Source organism: Mus caroli, chromosome X (genome assembly GCF_900094665.2).
Source record: "Mus caroli chromosome X, CAROLI_EIJ_v1.1, whole genome shotgun sequence".
NCBI lineage: Eukaryota > Metazoa > Chordata > Mammalia > Rodentia > Muridae > Mus > Mus caroli.
The window spans coordinates 149,866,650-149,877,948 of record NC_034589.1 but is presented as its reverse complement, the minus strand read 5'-3'; the positions used below and the strand labels follow the sequence as shown (position 1 = coordinate 149,877,948).

General features: G+C 39.6%; 2 pseudogenes across 1 annotated transcript; one reads left to right on the top strand and one right to left on the bottom strand.

The window, feature by feature from the left end:
* Window positions 1–6,953: 6,953 nt before the first annotated feature.
* Window positions 6,954–7,484, bottom strand: LOC115030079 (annotated as a pseudogene).
* A 1,126-nt stretch (window positions 7,485–8,610) lies between these two features.
* Window positions 8,611–10,412, top strand: LOC110286441 (annotated as a pseudogene). The gene is made up of 2 exons (XR_002377138.1): window positions 8,611–9,529; window positions 10,307–10,412. The product of XR_002377138.1 is annotated as a cAMP-dependent protein kinase catalytic subunit alpha pseudogene (transcript).
* Window positions 10,413–11,299: the final 887 nt, after the last annotated feature.

Sequence of the window (11,299 nt, the reverse complement as noted above, 5' to 3'; positions counted from 1 at the left end):
AAGAAAGAAAGAAAGAAAAGAAAAGAAAAGAAAAGAAAAGAAAAGAAAAGAAAAGAAAAGAAAAGAAAAGAAAAGAAAAGAAAAGAAAAGAAAGGTAAGCCGTAAAAGCGTTTCCTTCACCAAGTTGCTTTGGACAGTATTTTATCACAGCAACAGGATGTAAACTAGAACATCTATATCTTTTCAACCTACCTAGGTTCTTTCATAAGACTGAAAATGCACACCTATTTCTCAAACATCAGATTGTACAGTGACATATCTTATTGATGGAAAGAGAATTTGTAAACCTTGAATTTATTAAATCTATGTATCATTTTTAGAAATATATCAAAATGGACAGACATATCATACTTAATAAAATAATTCACACAGTTGTCTGTCAGTGGAATCAGGGCCTTTCATTGAAATGCTTTATATTTCTAACACTACCATCTTACTAATTTTCTGACAAAATGACACGTTGACAAATGAATAGCAAATGTCAGTCACAACTCACATGCCATTTCTCACTTTTGGATTTCAGTAATCTTCCTGAACTGCCTATATCTGGGGGGAATGCAAGGCACATAGAACTAAAATGGGCAGGGAAGCATCTTGATCCAATAGCCACCTGAAGGTCTGCTGTGCAGTTCTGGAGAGACTGTTTACCACCCAAGGGTGAGTGTCTGGTTGAGGGAGCAAAGAAGCTTTGAAACACAGGTCTGTGGTCTACCCTAAGCTATGCCCTTGATCATGTTCTTTAACTTACATGGGCACAACTTAGGAGCTAGAAGTTGCTCTAGCTGTCTCCCTTTTAGTGGCCTGTTTAGGAGACATAAAGGAAAAATTATAAAGATGTGAAAGACCAAGGGCCTCTCCTCCCAATGATGGCTGACTAGCCCATCTTCTACTACATATGCAGCTAGAGACACGAGCTCTGGGGGTACTGGTTACAGGGCAGAAGGAGGGTATAGGAGACTTTCGGGATAGTGTTTGAAATGTAAATGAAGAAAATATCTAATAATAAAAAATGGGGAAAAAAGATGTGAAAGAAATCTAGGTCACTTATAAAAATAGAAGAGGAAATGTTTTTCACTATAAATATTTTAAGATTAAAATAAGAAATTGGTTCATTAATAAGGGCAGTTGTATCAAAATAAAAGAACATAAGTGTTAAGAGGAATTATTCCTCCAGTAAAGCAGAAATTCTCTTTACAGAATCTTAGCATCCCTATGCCACCGGACTAACATGGACATTGGCAGTTGTCAAGTGGTAAGCATTCCTTCATCAGAATGTCAACTTTTAGACCCTTATCTGTGGAATTCACTGAAAATCCAAGTGTGGTACCTAGTAAAGGCTCGGGAAGCATTCATTAATCCACTAGGCTTCTACTTCTTTCTGAAGCAGCTTATTCTATTCATGGACATCTAGTGCTTAAATTACTAATACTTATTTTTAGACTATGTGTGGGGTGTGGGGTGTGTATTTATATGTGTGTAGAGAGAATCCACCTGTCTCGTTTTTCCACAACAATGTTGGAGTCACAGATATAAGATGCCAGGTCTAGACTTTATATGGGTTCTGTAGATCCAAACTTACACTTATACAGCAGGCACTTCACTCCCAGCCATATCTCCAGCAGTCAGATTGCAAATATTTTAAACCACAGTAATTGTGGTTATTTTTAAAGGATCTTTATCTTCTGGAAAGACATATTTGATTTGTAGATGTACACTACTGAGGCCCAGTAGTGGGGACATTGGGGTTCATGATACTCTTCTTTCTACTCTTATCTGGGTTTGAACTTGTTCATAATGAAAAAAAATACACTCAAAAAAATTAAAAAGTAGGAGCTGGAGAGATGGCTCAGCAGTTAAGAGCACTGACTTCTCTTCCAGAGGTCCTGAGTTCAATTCCCAGCAACAACATGGTGGCTCACAAACATCTATAATGGGACCTGATGCCCACTTCTGGTGTGTCTAAAGACGGCTACAGTGTACTTACATATAATAAATACATAAATCTTCTTTTAAAAATTAAAAAGTGGGCTGGTGAGATGGCTCAGTGGGTAAGAGCACCCGACTGCTCTTCCAAAGGTCCAGAGTTCAAATCCCAGCAACCACATGGTGGCTCACAACCATCCGTAACGAGATCTGGCGCCCTCTTCTGGAGTGTCTGAAGACAGCTACAGTGTACTTACATATAATAAATAAATAAATCTTAAAAAAAATTAAAAAGTAGAACTAGAATATGCTTTAGCATTCCTACTAGTAGGTACATACCCAGAGAAAATGATATCACTATAGCAAAGAGACACCTGTACTCCCATATTCATTGCAGTGCTATTCACAACAGCCAAGAAATAGAAGGTACTTTAATTCTGTCAACTTATGAATTCATGGAAAACATATTGTACATATACACCCATGGAGCATTATTGCACCACAGAATGAATGAAACTGTATCATGTGTAACACAGATACAACAAGGAATCGCTATGTTAAAGTAAATAATTCAGGCAAACAAAAAGGAGTACAACATGATTGCACTCATTTGTAGACTATAGCAAAGTTGAGGTAATAGTATTTAACAGAACTAGGAAAATTAGGAGAGCAGAAAGGCATGGAAAAAGTTAGTCCATGGATGCTAAGCAACAGAAATAAATAATAAGTTCTGGTGTCCTACTGCATATTCAAGTGACCATAGATAATAGTAATATAATATGCATCTCAAAAACAAGCTTAAAAACAGATTTTGAATACTGTCACCCCAAAGAAATGTGTTTGAAGAGATAAAGTATCCTTGTTCTGATTTGAACATTTATTCTATCCCCTTGTGTTATGAAAAGCTATTCAAGACTATTTTATTACAGAATTCTTCTGAGTTTTGACTCATTAAAAATTACTGTAAGACTAGGGGAGAGATAATAGCTGTAGTATTTTCTAAACTAATTTGAACTAAAAGCCTTTTAGAGTAGAATTTTGTGGGACACTCAAGAATGCTGATTGAGTTTGAGGGCAATTTTGCATCCGTACTGGTTAATTTAGAGCTCCTTTACCCTGATTAGTGCTCCGGCTGAACCTAGAGTCTTGTGTACATTAGACAAGCACTCTCCCACTGAACAGCATCAGCAGCCCTTAGTTTGGAGCTTCTGATCAACAAAAACTCTAGAAGATTTGTATAAAGGCTTCTCTTAAGCCTGTCTCCATCATCTCACTGATTCACATTCATTCTTATTCTCCATTTTGGTCCAATGTCTAAAGCTCTAAATTGAAATGATGACATTCATAGTGTGCCTCCCTTCATCTGAACATTCTAATCTGGGGAACTAGCTGCCTCTGAGGTAACTTTCAGAGGGGCCTTCCTATCATTAGACACCTCCAGCATTTGTTTTATGTGACAATAAATATCTGATCTTGTGCTGGAATTTCTAATCCTGGCCAGGCATTCCCTGAATGCACTTGTTACCCAAGAGCTATCTCCAGCTGTCCAGCTGATTCTCGTCCTGCCTGTTTCCCGAAACCCACAAGACTCTCATGCTCATTCTATCTCCTTTCTCTGTGTCCCCCAAAAGACACTTCTAGCAAAGCCTTTCTCACTTGGGCTCTCTGTAGTTATTTCACAGATGACAGTCACTGCCTCCCTCAATCATTATTTGCAGCCACAAACAGCTATCTGGTGGAATTTCTTGGTTCCACCTGTTTTCCTTCATTTTCTGAGTACCTTCCCAGTATCAAGTCAGAAACAGAACTAGAGAACCAGTATAAATACCTTATAGATTTTCTTGTCAAAATATTAAAGTAGAGGAGGCCTTAGTGGACCCTAATTACTTCCCTAGCAGTGAGTATTTCTTGGCTAAGTAATATTCTGGGGTTGTCTCCTAGGACACCAAGGGTCTGTCCTTGCAGGGAATTTTTATTCAGAAAAATTTACATTGTATATATTTACATAGTTAGGCTCAAGTTATGTACATTTAATTAAAAATAATAATAGGAAAGAATTCCAGATTTATTTTTATATATTTTATTGAAATTTTTACTTAGAAATTATTTAAATATATATACAATATGAAAACCTAATGTTCAAAAATTTGCTCTAAAATATACTGTCTGTCCCAATTGAACATATAAATATCAGGTGGTTAAAATATTGAATTCTTTCATTTTTCCCTCATGATTTATAGATATAACTTTCTTCCTCAAGGCAGAAAAAAATCAAAGAAATGAATGTATTAAATATGAGTTAATAAGCCATTAGGAAAATATGAGTTGAGACAACTGAGTCAAGAAATGAGACTTCAAGAAAATAAAATGAGATTTGAATGAATCCACAAATTGAAAGGCTTAAAGAAAGTGTGACAATAATATTTTGAGGTCTAATAATAAGAGATTACAGTTAGCTTTAAATGAACTGGCAGATACATTGTTTTAGAATTCAGGAGGGAATAAGTAAAATAATTATCATGCAGGAGTGCCAAAAATTAAAAGTAAGAAGAGAGGCAAATAATCATATATTTGTTCCCTAAGGAAACACACTAGGAAAATATACACACTCAGAAAGACTCTTAGTATGTTTAGTAACATGGGAAGGAAGCTCTTTATTTGCTCCATAGTAGTAACCATATGTAATATGGCTTTATAATCCTTTGTGGTACTGAGTGTTGAAACATAGGTCCTCGTGCATTCTAAGCAAGCACTCCACCACTGAACTGTGTCATTGGCCCTAACAACAATTTATAATATGATCTCAGGATGGTCATTTTCACCTGAGCTGCAATATATGAAGAAAGAGAGAGAAAGAGAGAGAGACAGAGACAGAGTCAGAGAGAGACAGATAGACAAAAAGATATTCATTATATCATTTTATAAATTCTTTTACCCTGAGAACTCTAATACAAATGACACCAAGGAATTCCTCCATATTTTCATTCATCACCCCAATTAATTATCAATAACACAGTAGCCCTATCATTTGTCTTCTTATTGGGATAATTCCTGGTAAATTGGGGGAGATGATAGAGGTTATTGCAAACATCAAATTCTTAAATAAAAAGCTCTATTCCTATTGACTACATTAGATTCCTACCAGAATTACCTCAACATTTGGTTCTTGACTGGGAGTTAGCAAACTTCTGTAAAAAGGTAGTGCATTGGGGGGGAAAATGGTGCAAAAGCTGTTAATATGATGATCCGCAGAGCTTCTATTGAGTGTTTCAATTCATAGCTATGATATGTGCCTCCATTTATTTAGGCATCCCTTGGTTTCTTACATCACCCCATTGTAATTTTCAGCCTGTAAATCTTGCTTGTGTTCTGTTAAATTTATATATTGATGCTTTTTTGGTGTGATAATACAGAGTTTTACATTTCTATTCTCTCATGGTCTTGGTAAGTATATAGAAATATAACTTATCTCTATGTGTTGAGTTTATATCCTATGATCTTGTACTCAGTTACTGGGGATTTGGGGGTTTCTTTAGGATTTTTGTTATTGCAGACAATCATGTCCTCAGGAAAAGAAAGAAAGAAAGAAAGAAAAGAAAGAAAGAAAGAAAGAAAGAAAGAAAGAAAGAAAGAAAGAAAGAAAGAAAGAGAAAAAGAAAGAGAAAAAGAAAAAGAAAAAGAAAAAGAAAAAGAAAAAGAAAAAGAAAAAGAAAAAGAAAAAGAAAAAGAAAAAGAAAAAGAAAAAGAAAAAAAGTCTACTTCTTTCCCTAATCTATGTGTCCTTTATTTCTTTACCCTTTCTTATTGCTGTTGTCAGAATCTCTGGGGTTACGATGAACAAGCGGCATTAATCTGGTTCCCAGGGTGAGTAAGGAAGCATTCAGTTTTTCTTCCATCATCTGTGATGCTATGTTTGTAGTTTTCATGTATGCCCTTTATCAATCTAAAAAGTCCCCTGTGGTTCCTTTTAACCATCCTTCAGAGTTTGTTTTTGTGATCACTTCTTTTAATGAGGTATGTACTCATACTTATTGTGGAAGATTGGGGAAAATACATAAGTATATATTGATACTCCCCATTTTTCAGGGAATGTAATGGTGAACAATTCTGGGTTTCCTTACATTGTGGAGGGATTGTGGTTGTAGCATGTGTAGGAAGAATAGTTGGAACTCAACAGCCAACTAAAGAAGAATTTAGAATCAGCAAGTTTGTCAATATGTTTAGGCCCCTTGGCAGGTGAGTTAACTGGATTACATTCGTAGGCCTAGATGATTTAATGGATGAAAAATTAATCCGATTGTTTTAGGAAAGGGTTCAGTAGCTTAAGCCATCAATTTATTAATCTTGAGAATGATAGCATAGTCAAAATTCAACATTCGTATTCTTTTGTGTCATGAATCCAGGAAACTATAACAATACTCAGATTCCTTTTAGTAACTTAAAGATGTCCTCCAGTTAGCTGGCCCCTTTAAGAAATTCCCTTTGTGTTCTAGCAAGCTTTAGAAAAACATTGTATTTAGAAACAAGCACATCATGTGGGATTTGCTGCATTTTATTGCACCATCTTCCCTTGCTCACAGAAGTAGAGATATATGCTTAGAGAGTAGATAATAGTAAGCAGTAGCCAGTTTGTATCACACACATTACCACACACTTAAGTGTGGTTGGTATGGATATGCACTGCTCAGAGATCTTTTCTAGAGGCCCTCCTATGGAAGTATATTTGAGTGACAGTTTCAAATCGCTGCATCTTTTAAGATTCACTACAGCATTAAACAGAGGCCATTCTTCCCTCGAATAGTCTCAGCTAGGGCTGTGGCATAGATACTAATAGAACATTATTTTCCCCAGTACACTACTCCTCCACTGAGCAATATTTGCCTCATAAATCACCATCAGCCTGCCCTTAAATCATGCTATGATCCAAAAGTCTTCCTATATATTATATTCCCCTATCATTTTTATCCCTTCAAATGAAACATGTCTGCATATTTTTGTATTAAAAGAGTATTTATTTTATCTACTCTCTGTCAACCCCAGAACCAACCAATTTCTCCAGACTTCCCGGGGTAAGTGCAGGAAAAGCAGCATACAGGGCAGATAAGACATGGGAGAAAGAAGTATGGGAGGTGGAAGTGGAGACAGCTGCTTCCCATGGAGAACAGGATGAGAAAGGTTCCCACTAGGCAAAAGAGCTCTATGGCCTCGTAGATGCCAAAGCCCAGAATTGCGTAAGAGCAGAGCTGTTGCTACAGAGAAGGGTTCCTGGCATAGCCAATGATGAGGTTTCCAAAAACAGTCCCAATCCCAGCCCAGAGGCAGACATCCCAACTGTGGTAGCCCCAGCCCCAAATGAACTTGGCAGCTGTGTCCACGTTCCTTTAAATGATGTTGGTTTGGAAGCTTCAGCCAGGGATAAGTGAGGTCACAGGACTCTAAACTGCCAAGCTGCTGAGACACTCCTCTGTCAATGTGTCTGGCTGGTTCAACACCACTGCAGGCAGCTGAGAGATGTTCTTGACAAAGGGACATTTAGGGTTGAATTTGGAGCAGGCATACATTATCAGGGGTGAGGGGCCAAGGCAGGAGAGCTGCTCCCAGGACAGAGAATACAGAAAGCATACCTTCATTTTGACCTAACAACTTCCCACTGTAGCACCTCCTTTCCTTCAAAGGAATTTCTACTGATGCAACTAATACATCTTAGTACATGACTCTTGGAAGACCCAAGATGACCTATTAGGGATAATCTGAACAGCAAATGAAGTTGAAAAATTAGCAATTCACGAAAGAAAGAGTTTCATGGTGTAAAAAAAAATAAACTCTTGTTAATTGGAATTGTTCCTCTTGAAATGATCTTGTTCATAGATTGTATCTTGCTTTCCTAATTTTTCTTCAAGTATAGTATATATAGAAACTCCAAAAGTTGTGATTAAACAATTTTTAGATACTTATAAAGTGAGGTCAGCTATATAACTAGTACCCACCCAAATTTTAAAAATAAAACCAATATGATCAACACCTCAGGAATTCTTTTTATTATATCCCCCCTCCCGATTACTATCCCTCAAAGATAACTGATACCTGATTTATAACACATAGAAAGGTATTACTTTTTTCTGCAAATTAACATAAATGAACCCATTTAATATACACTTTTGTGTCTACCTTTTAAAATTTACCACTTTTTAAAGATTTATCCATGTTTTCCACGTAATAATACCCCATTCATTATTGTGGTTATAGGCCAAAATCTTACTGAAGTCTAAGCCTTATCAATACAGCTCCGAGAATCAGATTTGACTAATTGCCTAGACAAGGTATTTTATCATCTTCAATTTTCACCTGACTTTCTCTAATTCACTGAAGGCAGTTTCTGCCTCTCCTCTCAAAAGACCACTACTTCACTCAGGTCATGACATGTAGACAATGTTCCCAAGAGGCTCTTTTCCTTCCCAAGAATCCTTTTCCTGATATCTAATTACTCTCTCTGGGACCATTGTATCTTGATATTTTGGAGGATTAACTGCTCCCTCTTTCTCCAACTTTGGCTAAATGCCTTCCCACCGATTTTCACCATCATATATGAATTCAAAATCCAGCCCCATCACCAACCTCAGGGACCACAGGATTCACAGTGAGCTATACAAAAGTGTCCTGTAAGAGGCCCTGAGAAAGACTTGAGTGATGCCTTCCAGCTCCAATGATGTGAAAGAGTTCCTAGCCAACGCCAAGGAAGATTTTTCTGGAAAAAAAAATGGGAGACTCCTTCTCAGAATACAGCCCAGTAGGATCAGTTTGATAGGATCAAGACCCTTGGCACTGGCTCCTTTGGGCAAGTGATGCTTGTGAAACACAAGGAGAGTGGGAACTATTATGCCATGAAGATCTTGGACAAGAAGAAGGTGGTGAAACTGAAGCAGATCGAGCACACTATGAATGAGAAGTGCATCCTGCAGGCCGTCAACTTCTCGTTCCTGGTCAAACTTGAATTCTCCTTCAAGGATAACTCAAACTTGTACATGGTCATGGAGTATGTGGCTGGTGGAGAGATGTTCTCCCACTTATGGTGGATCAGGTGGTTCAGCAATGTCCATTTCTACACTGCACAGGTCGTCCTGACCTTTGAGCATCTGCACTCTCTGGACCTCATCTACGGGGACCTGAAGCCCAAGAATCTTCTCATCAACCATCAGAGATATATTCAGGTGAAAGACTTCGGCTTTGCCAAGCATGTGAAAGGTTATACTTGGACCTTGTGTGGGACCCCTGAGTACTTAGCCCTTGAGATTATCCTGAGCAAAGGCTGCAACAAGGCTGTGGACTGGTGGGCTCTCAGGGTCCTCATCTACGAAATGGTTGCTGGTTACCCGCCCTTCTTCGCTGAACAGCCTATCCAGATCTATGAGAAAATTGTCTCTGGGAAGGTGTGGTTCCCATCCCACTTCAGCTCTTACTTGAAAGAGCTGCTGCAGAAACTTCTGCAGGTGGATCTCACCAAGTGCTTTGGGAACCTCAATAACGGTGTCAATGACATCAAGAACCACAAGTAGTTTGCCATGACTGACTGGATTGCCGTCTATCAGAGAAAGGTGGAAGCTCCCTTCATATCAAAGTTTTTTTTCTTTTTTTTAATTAGGTATTTTCTTCATTTACATTTCCAATGCTATCCCAAAAGTCCCCCCATGCCCTCCCCCTCCCCTCCCCACCCACTCCCACTTCTTGGCCCTGGTGTTTGCCTGTACTGAGGCATATAAAGTTTGCAAGATCAATGGGCCTCTCTTTCCTCTGATGGCCGACAAGTCCATCTTCTGATACATATGCAGCTAGAGACAGAGCTCTGGTGAGGTACTAGTTAGTTCATATTGTTGTTCCTCCTATAGGGTTGCAGATCCCTTTAGCTCCTTGGGTACTTTCTCTAGCTCCTCCATTGGGGGCCCTGTGATCCATTCAATGGCTGACTGTGAGCATCCACTTCTGTGTTTGCTAGGCCCCAGCATAGCCTCACAAGAGACAGCTATATCTGGGTCCTATCAGCAAAATCTTGTTAGTGTATGCAACGGTGTCAGCGTTTGGAGGCTGATTATGTGATGGATCCCCGGGTATGGCAGTCTCTAGATGGTCCATCCTTTCGTCTCAGCTCCAAACTTTGTCTCTGTGACATCTGGGCACCTTCCCTGCCAGAGGAGAGATGTCAGCCCCGCCCGGGAGGGCTTTGCTGGAGCACCCAGGAGAGCCATCTTGGTTCCCGGATCCAGCCGAGACTAGTCTGCACAGGTGAGTGTGGACTACAGAAGCTAACTGCTTCTGGGACAGGCAGAAGCCACAGAGCTTCTGAGGCAGACCCCAATTCGGGCTCTAGACATCCGGGCACCTTCCCTGCCATACCAAAGTTTAAAGGTCCTGGGGACAGGAGTAACTTTGACGACTCTAAGGAAGAAGAGATCCGGGTCTCCATCAATGAGAAATGGGGCAAGGAGTTTATTTAGTTTTAGGGGTGTGCTTGTGCCCCATGAGTTTTCTTTCAATTTTTTTTCTTTTTCTTTCTATTTTTTCCGGTTGAGGGGGGTTGGATTGAACAGCCAGATGGCTCTAGAGTTCCATGCATCTAATTTAACATCCACTCTATACCCCCAGGGTTAAGGAGAACAGGAAAGCCAGATACTGGGGAAGGGGCAACATCAGCTGCTCCCCCTCTCCCTTCTCCTCCACCCTTCCCTGCCAGTTTTCAATGAATTTCTTAGCTTTAGTCATACCCAATCTTGTTGGTGTCTCCAGGGGCAGGGTACGGAAAGAGGGACCCAAATTCAGCCTCCTTCCCTACCCCATCACTGGATACTAAGGATGAACAATAAAGCCAACCTTTCCTTCCATGCAGCCCTGCCTGGAAAGGGAGATTTTATGACCTGTACAGAGGGCTGCTTGCCAGTGGGCTTTTTCTTTTCATTTACATTCAATTCCACAAGTGTCTCCCACCCTCTAAAATTGTCCCACCCTTCCCAAATGCCTTCTGCACTCCTTAAATCCATTCTGATGAGACCTGGGTAGCCAACTGACTCTGTCAAGCCTGAGAACTGGGCTTGGAATCTCGTCCTGAGCTGCTAGCCTCCAGGCCTCCCTTTCCAGTGGTCCCATGCCAATTATTTTGTGCATCATACCCCTGAAGAAGCCTCCCCCCATCCTGGGTGCCTCACTTCTAGCACCTCTTGCAGTGCATCCTCACTCACTGCACCCCCAACTCTGATTGTGCTTTTTCTCTCAATAGAAAGGTGGGGAGCTGCTGGTGAAATTACCCCATTTATCCTTGTATTTATTCCTATTGTAACTTGTCCCCAAAAGGAGGAGCTTTCAGGCCTGGGTGGGGAACTCGGGTGGG